The sequence below is a fragment of the Phocoena phocoena genome, chromosome 3 (genome assembly GCF_963924675.1).
Source record: "Phocoena phocoena chromosome 3, mPhoPho1.1, whole genome shotgun sequence".
NCBI classification, from domain to species: domain Eukaryota; kingdom Metazoa; phylum Chordata; class Mammalia; order Artiodactyla; family Phocoenidae; genus Phocoena; species Phocoena phocoena.
The window spans coordinates 127,670,671-127,683,774 of record NC_089221.1 but is presented as its reverse complement, the minus strand read 5'-3'; the positions used below and the strand labels follow the sequence as shown (position 1 = coordinate 127,683,774).

Below are 13,104 nucleotides of genomic sequence, written 5' to 3'. Positions count from 1 at the left end.
AGAAAAAGTTAGGTTGTTGAATTAAGTATTTACAGTTATAAATTGTCCTTTTAGCAATGCTTTTACTGTTTCTCATAAGTTTCAGCGCATTGTGTTTTGTTTTCATCTGTCTCAATATATTTCCTAATTTCCCTTGCAATTTCTACTTTGACCCATTGGTTGTTTAAAAGTATGTTGTTTAATTTCTACGTATTTGTGAATTTTTCAGTTTTTCTTCTGATATTAATGTTTAGTTTCATTCCATTGTGATTTGAAGATACATTGCATAATTCCAATCTTTTAAAACTTATTAACAATTGCTTTGTAGTCTAACATATGGGGTCTATCCTGAAGAATGTTCCATGTGCACTTGAAAAAAAATGTAATTCTGTTGTTGAGAGGAGTATAGGTGTCTATTGTGTCCATTTGTCTATAGTATTGTTCAAGTATTCTGCTTCCATACTGATGTTCTGTCTGGCTGTCTTACACATTATTGAAAGTGGATTATTGAAGTCTACTATTATTGTAGATCTGCCTACTTCTCTCTCTAATTCTAATAATATTTGCTACATACAGTTTGGAGGTATGTGATTTGGTGCATATATGTTTATAGTTGTTATATCTTCTTGGTGAATTGATCCTTTTATCAATATGTAGTGTCCTTTTTTGTCTCTTGTAACAGTTTTTTTTGGCTGCGCCACACAGCTTACAGGATCTTAGTTCCCCAACCAAGGATTGAACCCGTGGCCTCAGCAGGGAGCATGGAGTCCTAACCACTGGACTGCCAGGGAATTCCCTCATGTAACAGTTTTTGACTTAAAAGTCTATTTTGTCTAATATTAGTATAGCCAACCCTACTCTCCTTTAGTTACTGTTTACATGAAATACCTTTTCCCATAGGTATTTGTGCTTTTTCTTACCTCTGTGAAAAATGCAAAAATGATAACAGACAATAGATTTTTATGATAAAATATACCATACTTGCAAAACTGTATATACAATATACAGTTAATATGGTTAAAAATTTAGTATCCCTCTGAATATAAGATGTCATCAAGTATAATACATATTGTATTTTATGTACCACTAAAAAAGAAAAAATTATACCAATTAAACTGACACAATGATTTTTTTGTCATTTTGAATTTTTTATACTTATTAAATTTTTTTTCAGACTTTGGTTTTAACATTTATCACCCTTGTGAATACATACAAAGTAAAATGTATTAAAAAACTGACTAAGGTGTATTTATGATAATGACAGCTATATCTTAAGACCATCCAGATTTCAGAAACGTGAAAATATTAGAAAATAAATACCTGTGTACCCACCACCTTGTTTATGAAATAGAACAGTCGCCAACACTATTGAAGCTGTTGTGTGTACTTCCCTAATAACATCTCCCTCCTTTATACCCTATAGATACTTCCTTTTTTCTAATTTTGCCAAATATATACTCTAAATAATTTATTGCTAGGTATTATTATTAACTGTTTTATACATTGAACTAAAGCACATGTGTTCTGTGACTTACTGTTTTTACCCTACCATAGGTGAGATTCATTCATGCCTATGTGTCTGCCACTGTTGTATAGTATCCAACAGTATATGTAGTCCATAATTTATCAGTTCCCCAGTTGATGGACATTTGGGGCTATTTCCAATGTTTTGCCCTTATATTTTGTTGCATTTTACAGTTGTCTCCTGGTACACATGTGTTAGAGTTTCTCTTGGGTATATACCCAGAAGTGGAATTGCGAAGTCAAGTCAAGATGGTAGCCTGACAAATACTGCTGTTCCCCTCCTCCCTCCCATGAGTATACTGAGGAAACATGAGTCTTGTTCTTGCTTGATCTACAGGCCAGACTTAGTATCTATGTTCAGGGACCTTCAAAGGGAAGACAAGCAAGAGAAGGAGGTGGTGGTGCTTTCCAGCCCACAGAAGGTGACTTTCAGCCATAACCTTGAGGAACCAAAGATAGACAGGGGTTAATGTGAGGTAGAGTGTTTCTATCAGCTCCATGGAGCATGGGTATGAGGTGAGGCTCCATTTGACTGGAGACTAGGGTCGTCTCAGGCTGAAGCTTGGTTGATGTCACAGAATCCACTGTGAGGTCACTTCTATGCTGTGGAATACATAAGTTCAAAAAGAAGATAGTAATTCATTCTAAAAATGAATTTAAAACTAAGGGACGCTAAACTGAAAACAGCTTGGTTTCATGTTCTGGCTCTTCTTCTGATGGGCTTAACAGGTTACTGTCTCCTTGTCTTAGATATGATGGCACCAGTGACCTCCAGCCCTTCCCCATGCTCTTCTGTCTGTGTGATGGATTACGTGCTGCTCTCCTCCACAGCTTGCAACCCGATGATGTCCACCTCTGTATTATGCACAGTACAGTAGGCATTGAGGTTTTTGCAGAACCCCAGACCACTGTCTGTGCAATAAGGTAGGCTTTGAGCTTTGTCAGCAATGAGCCAGTCCTTCTGGGTCTCTTATTTTCAGAACCTGGGGCAACTATGGAGTAGTGTGGGTTTTGAGGTTCTTTAACAATGAGCCAAAACTGCTGTATCTTCTTACTCAGAACATGGGACTACTGTTGGTATAATAGGGTAGCCTTTGAAATTTATTTTTTTAAAAAGCCAATTGTACTGGGGCTCTTACTTGAAGCCCTAGATAGAAGAGCCAGAGCCATAAGCAACAAAGGACCTACAGGGACGAGGGAAGGAAGGGATTCTTACTTTGATCCTCAACTAATTCACTGATGGATTCTGATTCAAAAACCATTAATAATGTCTATATTAATTATCTGCTTAAAAAAAAAAAGCCACAGTGGCTCTCCATTGCCCAATGAATCAAGTGCAAACTCTTAACATAGTATTTGAGATCTTTGTCAATCTGGATACAACCAAATTCCAGAGTCTTATACATGAGTCCATACTGATATAAATAATTGAATAAATAAATGAGGGAGAAGAGATAGCTCTTCCTTGCTGTAGAATTCCAACTAATGAGTGTGAAAGGAATGAGGAAAACAGAAAATCACCATTAGGTCAATACCACAGGAATAACTGCAGATAAAATCCACTGATGGATGCTAAAATTAAGAGGTGAAAATTTGGGAAGAAATATACTTGTAGAGCTTCATACCATCTCTTCCAAAATATTTATTAACTGCAAAGGAAAATATATTACCTTGAGAGTGGAGAGACCTGATGGAAACCCTCTTAACCAAGTGATCAAAGTCAAAGTCACCAGTAATAAGACATATCAACAACCTAAATCCTGTGATGGGATGCCCTCAGGAGGACACAAAATCACTTCTGCAGTGTTCTTGTCTAAAATGCATAACCTCAGACTAATCATGAAGAAATATCAGACAAACCCAAATTGAGGAACATTAAAATAGGAGATCAATACCCTTAGAACGTGTCAAGGTCATGAAAGACTGAGGAACTGCTGCAGATTAGAGGAGACTAAGGAGAAATAACTAGTGCAGTGTGAGATCCTGGATTGGACCTTTTCAAAAATAGTTTCAGTGGAAAAACTTATGAAATTCAAATACAGTTTTTACAGTAGTCAATAACATTGTACTAATGTTAATTTCCTGATTCTCATGCTTGTACTGTGGTTATGTAAGATGTTAACATGAGGGGAAGCTGGTTGAAAGATATCAGGACACTGTTATATTTGCAACTTTTATTTTTTAATATTTATTTATTTATTTATTATTTTTTTGGCTGTGTCAGTTGTGGCACACTGGATCTTTCATTGTGGCGCACAGGTGCTTCATTGTGGTGCATGGGCTTCTCCCTAGTTGTGGCGTGCGGGCTTCTCTCTAGTTGTGGTGCACAGGCTCCAGAGCACCAGGGCTCTGTAGTTGTGGCACACAAGCTCTCTAGTTGTGGTGTGTGGGCTCAGTAGTTGCGGTGTGCGGGCTTAGTTGCCACAAGGCATGTGGGATCTTAGTTCCCTGACCGAAGATCGAACTGGCATCCCCCTGCGTTGCAAGATGGATTCTTAACCACTGGACCACCAGGGAAGTCCTGCAACTTTTACATAACTTTTATATGCTTGCTCTTTAAAAAGAATACCCATTTTCACTTATTACATTAGTAATTAAAAGAAATAATTCCCAGTATATGGCAAAGAGCACAGGTTATATAGTCAGAAAGACACAGCTTGATATTCTAGCTCTACTACATATTAGCTTGTGTGACTTATGCAGGTCACTTCAGTCCTCTGAGCCTCCATTTTCTTCATATGACTTTCTTCAAACTGAGATGACAATGCCTTAAGCATAAAATTGTTACAAGCATGAGTTATGCTTGTAAAGCACCAGGTATAGCACCTGGCACAGAACAGGTAGCAGCAAGTCTAAGTTTTTCTTCCCATAAGAGACAGTCAATTCACTACACAATTGAATTGACCCAGTGCCCTATAGGAGATCATGGTCCAGAGATCATGTGCTATGGAGATCAGAGTCCAGAGAGGGATGCAGTCAGATCACTTCAATTTCACTCAATTTCTTTCTTGTGCTTATCAATAGATACCCTGCATGACCCATGACCCCTGCATGGTATTTGTGATCGTCATGAGCAGCTGAAGAAAAAAAAAAAGTTTGCAATCCACTCTACTACACTGCAAGCTCCTTGAGAAGAGGGTTACTGTTTCACTTATTCTTCACAGAGGCCTTAGTATAGGCCCGTTCACAGACTCCTATGTGGTAAGTTGAGTCCAGTATTTATGATGGGGGAGAAGCTGCATCCTCTCTTCCCTGGGATGCTCTGGCCTTTCCCTCCTTTTTTTCTTTTTAACTCTTAGTGGTTCCCTTGTAGGCTAACCAGCATATGGATAATATGAGGGTTTTTCTGTACTGCCCCACCTTATGGTGTTGGAATGGCTTTAATTGGAACTTATCCTTTCCCTTTCTTTCCATTTGGGTTTCATTCTTGGGTTGGGAAACTCTCTGGCTTCTGTTCCGTTCACTTGTGTTGCCTTAACCCTGCAAGTTTGGGATGAGGTGTCCCACTACTGAATCTTAAGCTGTTTCTGCAACAGGCTTCTGTAATCACCACACTCATGCTGCCCTCTGGGGAGAGATCAGCAGTTCCTGCTGACATACTAGAAGGCCAGGCTTGTGGCCCTTGCTGCAGCCATTTTAAACATTCTTGAGTATATTTCACAGTGCCTGCCGTGGACATGCTGGCTCCACTTCCTCCTGGGTCTATGAAGGCTGCTCTGGCCAGAGCTGAGATTAACTGTCCTGAGTCTGCAGACTCAGTTGCTCTCATGTCTCTAGCACCTGTAGTGGTGCATGGTGCCTGTTGTCATTGCTACTGCCACTCCTGTTGTTGTCAGGCACCAAAAGTCTCTGGATTTCAAGAAAGAGTGTGCTTCTCTGCAGTAAAAGATAAACTCAGTAGGCCTGGGTTGTCTAAAACCTGCACATTTCAAAGAAAGGTTTGACCACTTGCCAGGCTCCCAGGAGGTAACCTCTAAGTTTTTGGAATATCCTGCCTGATAAAAGCATCTTTTTTACATGGGGTTTTGGGACACTTAGTATCAGTTTGGCCTCTGAGAGGCTAGAGACTAAGTAACGAAGGTCAGCCATGTATGCACACCTTGTCTACATGACTGACCCTGAATAAAAACTCTGGACACCAAGGCTCAAGTGAACTTCATGGGTTGGCAGTACTTTGTGCATGTTGTCTCTCATTGTTGATAGAAGACTTAAGTGTTGTCTGTATCAATCCACTGGGAGAGGACAAATGGAAGCTCGCATCTGATGGCTCTTCTAGACTCTTCCCTGTGTACCTTTTTCCTGGCTAATTTTAATCTGTATCTTTTTTTCCTTTTTTTTAAACTGAGGTATAGTTGAGTTACAGTATTATATTAGTTTCAGGTGTACAACATAGTGATTCAAAGTTTTTATAGATTATATTTCATTTAAAGTTATTATAAAATATTGGATATATTCCCTGTGCTGTACAATATATCCTTGTAGCTTATTTTGTACACAGTTTGTACCTCTTAATCTCCTACCTCCCCACATTGGTAACTTTTATTTTTTTAAACAAAATTCAAATTTTATTTAGGTTGAAGTAAACTATACAAAATTGATTTTCTTCACCAAAAATAACAGCAATATTTTCTGTATTATTCCTAGATAAACCACAAAACACTTATTTTTGTAGGTTTTCTAGGTTTTGCTTGTAAACCAAGGTGAGGCAGTAGATACAGTCATGGAAAAAGACAGAAGAAAACAGAGAAATCAGTTGTCAGTATCCATGGCCTCTGATCCTGTCTTGACCATGAAACAGAAGTGTTCAACATATACCTGTCAAAAAGCTTATGAAGATGTAGGCTCAATAAAGGAATGTAAACAGCAACAATCAGATGTGGAACAACAAGGGAAGGCTCTTCCATTCAAACTGTAACTATTACTTGTTCCTTCAACTTCATTTGATAAAGACAAAATCTACACTGAAATCCTTGTTTGGCAAACTCACACGTTTCTCTTACAGTCTGATAATTTTCTTAACTGTCCCTTACAGATTTTTAACAGCATACTTAAAACTCCTACTATTCAAAGGTCAGTCATGAGCTTCATTGTAATGTTTTGTAAAATGTATTCCTTCCTCCCATACCTCCTCAAAATTTATTTCTTCAAAGAACTGATAACTCAGTACCTGACAATTGGATCCACAGTGACAAATGTTGTATCTAAAATGACTTAACTAATACAATTTCAAAGTGCCATTAGCAGAGATCACACAGAGTGTAACATGGTACTTTCAATGCTATCTTCTGGAAGAACAGTTAGGTCTCCAAAGCATAGGACTTCAAACGGGCCATTTAAACAGGAAGATTATCAATGACTAATGTACTCAATGCGAGGCCTACAGGTCAAGATATTCAGTGATTAAGTGTCCTACGTACACCTTACAACTTTTCTGAAAGGTATTTTCAAATTTCTTACAGATTTTTTCAAATATCAAATATAAGAGAAAGCCTATTTTAAAAGTCTCTTAGGTATTTTAAATGGTTTCTGAATGATCTGTAGGAAGCTCTGACTTAACTTGTATAGAGTTTGTTATATGTATCCACCATTAAATCCAAATCGTGTTTTATATCAAAATTTATGTTAAGCAAAGGCAAGTTACTTGACCTTTGGTCTGTTAAAGTGTTCCTCAGGTATGCTTTGAGACGCTTTCACCCATTTTCATAGCGTTCATTCTCAACCTTCATCACAGGAAGAATACATAGGACCTTCAGCAATGCATAAACATTAGGAAAAAACTTGATGTCTGGCAGATGAAGGGCTTCATAAATAGTGTATGGAAGCTCTGTATCTTTCCCTCTGTGTTTCCACTTGATTCTCCAACACTGCAGCTCAGCAGAGAGTGTGTCAGGATCAGGTAAATCACTTCTGTACATGTCAGCGTGATGCTCCTCTGATGTATTGAATCTGAGCTGTCCCATGACTGAGGGTACCAGAGATAAGCATTTAAGAGCTGTGAGGTGCTGTTCTGAGAAGATATCTTTCAGTTCCTGAATAATGTGTTCCACTGTTGGAACATTTAGAGTTTCTTTATAGTAACTCTCAGAGGTTAGCTGAGATTCCAGGTTACTATGCTGAGCTCTGCGAAATTTCCCTGGGAGTTTCATCTGAATATCAAGTTTGGTTGCCAAATTTGTGGCTTTCTCAAACCAAAATTCATGATAAACTTCGATATTTTCCATCACTTCATTTAGTGAATGCAGCACTGCAGTCAAACTACTGGCAGAACAATGTTGGTAACGATGAAATCAAAATCTGTTACTGCACTACAGAGTACAAAGGCTCAGCCAGCTATACAGTTATTCCATCTAACATTTGTGTCACTATTTATACCATCTATACGTAAAACAAGTGCTTGTAGGAGGTCCACTAAGATTTCAAAAGCATCATGCCTGCCTGTCCACTGAGAATGGCAAATTTCCTTCAGTTCTTTGCCCCTTTCTTCATTGTTCTGAAATAGAACAGAAATTACATTGTCAAGCTCTAAAAGCAGTTGTGGTGATTGATGGGAAAAAGAACAAGCTTCCTCAATTGTTCCTAATGTGACAGATACTCCCATAACAGGCACTGATCTTGCCAACCACATATTTAAGGCACAGGAAGAGCAGAGTGTGTAGATAGCTTGGGGATATTTCTCTAAAAGTCTAGAAGCAACAACTTTCACTTTGGAAGAAAATCCACTGGACACAATGTAAGCCTGGCCACGACAGTACTCCATGCTGAATCCCCACTTCTCAGTTATCGTAGTGTGAAATTTCACAGCCAAAATTTCTGCATCAGCTTCATAAGGCAGGAAGCCCACAAATTCCTCTCTCAGGTTGTGAGCTTCATCAACAAACCTCACCAACACAGGCAGGTGCTCTTCCCCTGCTAAGTCCACCACATTGTCAGTGACGATGGAAAAGAAGTGAGTCTCTCACTTCCCTGAGGGTTTCTTCCCAAATGCAGCTCTCACAGCTCTCTAGCATCTGTTTCTACTGTGTTTTCAAACAGAACAATGTGTTAACTGCTGCTGTCTCAAAGCACCTTCTCAGATCCTCTCCACCAGAATTGATCCGGCACTCCAGCAGTGCTTGAAAGTTATCAGGAGTAAAGAGACCTTCTGGGATTTCATCAGCTTCATGTTCATCCAGAGGTATGTTCTGTTTTCCCATAAGAATCAAAATTTCAAATAAAGATTTTAAGTATTCTTTGTTTTCCTTCTCTTCAAGGGTTAAAGTTAAAATGTCTTCACCCTGCTCTTCACTCCCTTCTTCTGCACTGGGGTTCTGAGCATTGTTGCTGTTTATTTCCTTATGTTTTGGTTCCTGTTCAGAAGTTTCATCAATTTTTTTCTGTTTCAGTGTCCTGATTTCATCTTCACTCAATTCTTTTATTCGTTTTCTGTGTCTACTGTGTGGATTATTCAAATGGCCGGTAAGATCAAATATTATTGGCCTTGCATTATCTCGAAGAACTGTCCTATAAGGACTCTCCCAATGACATCACATGTATTTGCTTCAGTTAATTTTGAGAAATACAATAACCCAATCATTCTTTAGTTTTCTGATGCCTCTGCAAAATGTATAGTTCTACAGATCATAGACGTCTCAAAGTGTTTGGCACACAATCAGTAATGTTTATTTAGTTTATCAGGTGTTTTATCTTCTAAGTCTGCTCTCCTACAATTCTCCACTGACTTCTGGCATCTGGCTGGATCCCATGGGAACCTGAAAAAGGCCAGGTCTGACTGCGTGCTCTTCTGCGTGCAGTTGGGGGCCGCGCAGAAGTTCCGCATCGTAGTCTGCCAGCCGGCCGGCCCAGCCCCCGCAGCCTTCGCGCTGCCGCTGCTGGTGCACCTCCCGCCCGCCCGGGACGCTGCCGCCTCCTTACCACCCGCATTGGTAACTATTACTTTGTTTTCTATATCTGTGAGTCTGTTTCTGTTTTGTTACATTCATTCATTTGTATTTTTTAGATTCCATATATAAATGGTAGCATACAGTATTTGTCTTTCTCTGACTTATTTCACTAAGCATAATACCCACCAGATCTGCCCATGTTGTGGGAAATGGCAAAATTTCATTCTTTTTACGACTGAGTAATATTCCATTGTGTGTGTGTGTGTGTGTGTGTGTGTGTGTGTGTGTGTGTGTATGTACCACATCTTTTTTTTTTTTTTTTTTTTTTTTTTTTACGGTACGCAGGCCTCTCACTGTTGTGGCCTCTCCCGTTGCGGAGCATAGGCTCCAGATGCACAGGCTCAGCAGCCATGGCTCACGGGCCTAGCCGCTCCGCGGCATGTGGGATCTTCCCAGACCAGGACACGAACCCGTATCCTCTGCATCGGCAGGCGGACTCTCAACCACTGCGCCACCAGGGAAGCCCTGTACCACATCTTTATCCATTCATCTGTTGAGGGACAGGTCATCTGTTGTTGACTATGGTAAATAATGCTGCTATGAACACTGGTGTGCATGTATCTTTTCAAATTAGTGTTGTTTTCTTCAGATATATACTATGGAATGGAATTGCTGTGTCATATGGTAGCTCTATTTTTAGTTTTTTGAGGAACCTTCATACTGTTTTCCACAATGGCTGCACCAATGTACATTCCTACCAACAGTGCACGACAGTTTCCTTTTCTCCACATAGTCGCCAACATTTATTATTTGTGGTCTTTTTAACAATAGCCATTCTGATAGGTGTGAGGCGATGTTTTTTTGTGGTTTTGATCTGCATTTCTCTGATGATAAGTGATGTTGGGCATCTTTTCATATGTCTGTTGGCTATCTGAAAGTCTTGTTTGGAAAAATGTCTATCAACTCCTCTGCCCATTTTTTAATAGGATTGTTTGTTCTCTGTTGTTGAGTTGTATGAGTTCTCTATATATTTTGGATATTAACCTTTTATTAGATATATGATTTGCAAATATTTTCTCCCATTTGGTATGTTGTCTTTTCATTTTGTCGATGGCTTTCTTTGCTGTGCCAAAGCTCTTAAGTTTAATTAGATCCCATTTGTTTATTTTTGCTTTCGTTTCCTTTGCCTTAGGAGACAGATTTTAAAAAATATTGGTACAATTTATGTCAAAGTGTGTTCTGCCTATGCTTCTTCCTGGAGTCTTATGGTTTCCAGTCTTACATTTAGGTCTTTAATCCATTTTGAGTTTGGTTTTGTATATGGTCGCAGAAAATGTTCTAATTTCATTCTTTTACATGTAACTGTCCAACTTTCCAACCACCACTTATTGAACGGTCTGTCTTTTCCCGCATTGTCTATTCTTGCCTCCTTTGTCATAGATTAATTGACCATAAGTGTGTGGGTTTATTTCTGGCTTTCTATTCTGTTTCATTGATCTTTCTGCCTGTTTTTGTGCCAGTACCATATTCTTTTGATTACTGTAGCTTTGTAGTATAGTCTGAAGTCAGGAAGCATGATTCCCCCAGCTCTATTCTTCTTTCTCAAGATTGTTTTGGTTACTCAGGGTCTTTTGTGCTCCCATACAAATTTTAAAATTATTTGCTCTAGTTCTGTGAAAAATGCCATTGGTATTTTGATAGGGATTGTGTTGAATCTGTAGATTGCCTTGGGTGAAAGTTTAGTATCTTTAAATAACAAACATTTATTATCTCACAGTTTCCGTGGGACAGGAATTTGGGCATGGCTTTGCTGAGTCCTCTGGCTCACAGTTTCTCACAGGACTTCAGTCAAGGTTTCAGGTGCTGAGGACTCGTGTGAAGATTTGATTAGGGAAGGATCTGCTCCCAAGTTCACTTAAGTGATTATTTCATTCAGTTACTCAAGAGCTGTTGGACTGTAGACCTCAGTCCATGGATGAGTAGCAGGCAGGTGATTTGAGACAGTGGACCAAGGAACTAGGAAGTATCCTCTGAGGGTTGAAAGGACTGAGCTGATGCTGAGGAAAAATTTATTCCAAACCTGGAAAAAGGCAAAATGCTCATTGCTTGATTCCTTCATATCACGCTAAAGCTTCATCAGAGAAATCAATTAGGCTTTCATCTGACTCTGGAATATAACTAACAATTAACAGTTGGCAAGGGTACAGACAGCTCTGTAAAGTTAGCGGTTAGTTTATTGAAAATTATAGGGTTTGATATTTTGCTGCATTGTGGAAAAGATAACCCTAAAGTTTATAGGCTTGTTCTCTTGAAGAATATTTATAGATTTTCATCTGACTGAGCAATTTTCGATTCTTTTCCCTTTGAATAGTACAGAACTATGTTCTTCAAATGCTCTTGCCACCAACCCCATTGTCTTCTAATTGGTTTTTTCATTAATAAGTTAAAATTTGGCACGTGATTATTACCTGTTGTTTTTAACAGTGAGTGCCAATTAGACTGTGGAAAACAGACTTGACCAAAGATACTGCTCTGAGTATTGCAAGCCATAGAAATGATAAAAACAGATGACATTCTGCCATCTGCAGAGGGAGAGGCGTGGGGATGTTTTGTCTCTGTACAATCTTAGAGCAAAACTAAAACAGCTGAAGTGAGGCTTGTACCTACAAGTTCTGATTATGTTATCTTATATGATGAAATTCTAGTTGTTACAGGAAAGGATCAGAGGAATAAGCAATACGTTTTTCCTAAGCAAGCCAATGAGTCCTAGGGAATTTTATAAAAGGAAGCTGAAACTGGCTAGACAATGTGACTGTCTTTGGAAACTGGTTTTGTTTTTCAAGGAGAGGGAGTAAGAGAACAGTGTTTACCTCATGATCTCAGTTACTGAGTCAGTGGATAAAAGTCTAGTAAGTTCATACACAGCAAACACAGCAGAGAGTACAGTAACTGCTTCAAAGTATTTTCAGAGAAACACCAGAAGGCAAAATGATTCAAAAAAAGAAACAAGTGACCGGAAGCATATGGACTAGCTAATTTAGGGAATCAGATGTAGAATATATAACTCTGCCACCCTGAAAAGTTTTGGTAAATGCTATTCATGCCAGAGAGCCTCCTAGCCTACAGAACAAAATAGATTGAACAGGAAGAACCAAGGTAGTATGAAGAATTTCAGGAGTATTTTAAGTAATCCTACTATCTAGAGATCAGGGAACCTAATTTCCATGACTTGTAGAGCTTTCTCCTTAATTCATGATGACTAATTAATAAACTGAGCTCAGGGAATGGGATAGTTTTAGATATAGAGAAGGAGTCTGAGGCTTTCATGAGATGATTTTGATCATTAGTTTTAGATAATGAAGGTAGTTCTATTTTAAACTGGAGAATTTTCAAGAAAAAATATTTGCAGTAGTATAATTATGTTGTACTCAAATGATACAAATGTTTTTTGAAAATTACATGTTCCTTCTGCTCTCTTAATAGACCTGTTTGATATAAGAATCTTTCAAACAATAGTTAAAATTTAGGCACAGTTAGAAGTTAATTTACTCCAGTGGAAATTTGCTCAAATTTGTGTCTTATATATACTCACCTCTGTGACCACAGAATTCTAATTTGTCAATGTGTATAAACACGGGGTTTGGCAACATAATCAAAAATATCATATTTCTTACAATTTTCTCTCTTCCTTAAGGCCCATATGTCTTGCAAACTTCTCTCC

General features: G+C 38.6%; 1 pseudogene; it reads right to left on the bottom strand.

The window, feature by feature from the left end:
* Nucleotides 1–7,009: 7,009 nt before the first annotated feature.
* On the bottom strand, nt 7,010–9,319 carry LOC136121211 (52 kDa repressor of the inhibitor of the protein kinase-like; annotated as a pseudogene).
* Between the last annotated feature and the right edge of the window lie 3,785 nt (nt 9,320–13,104).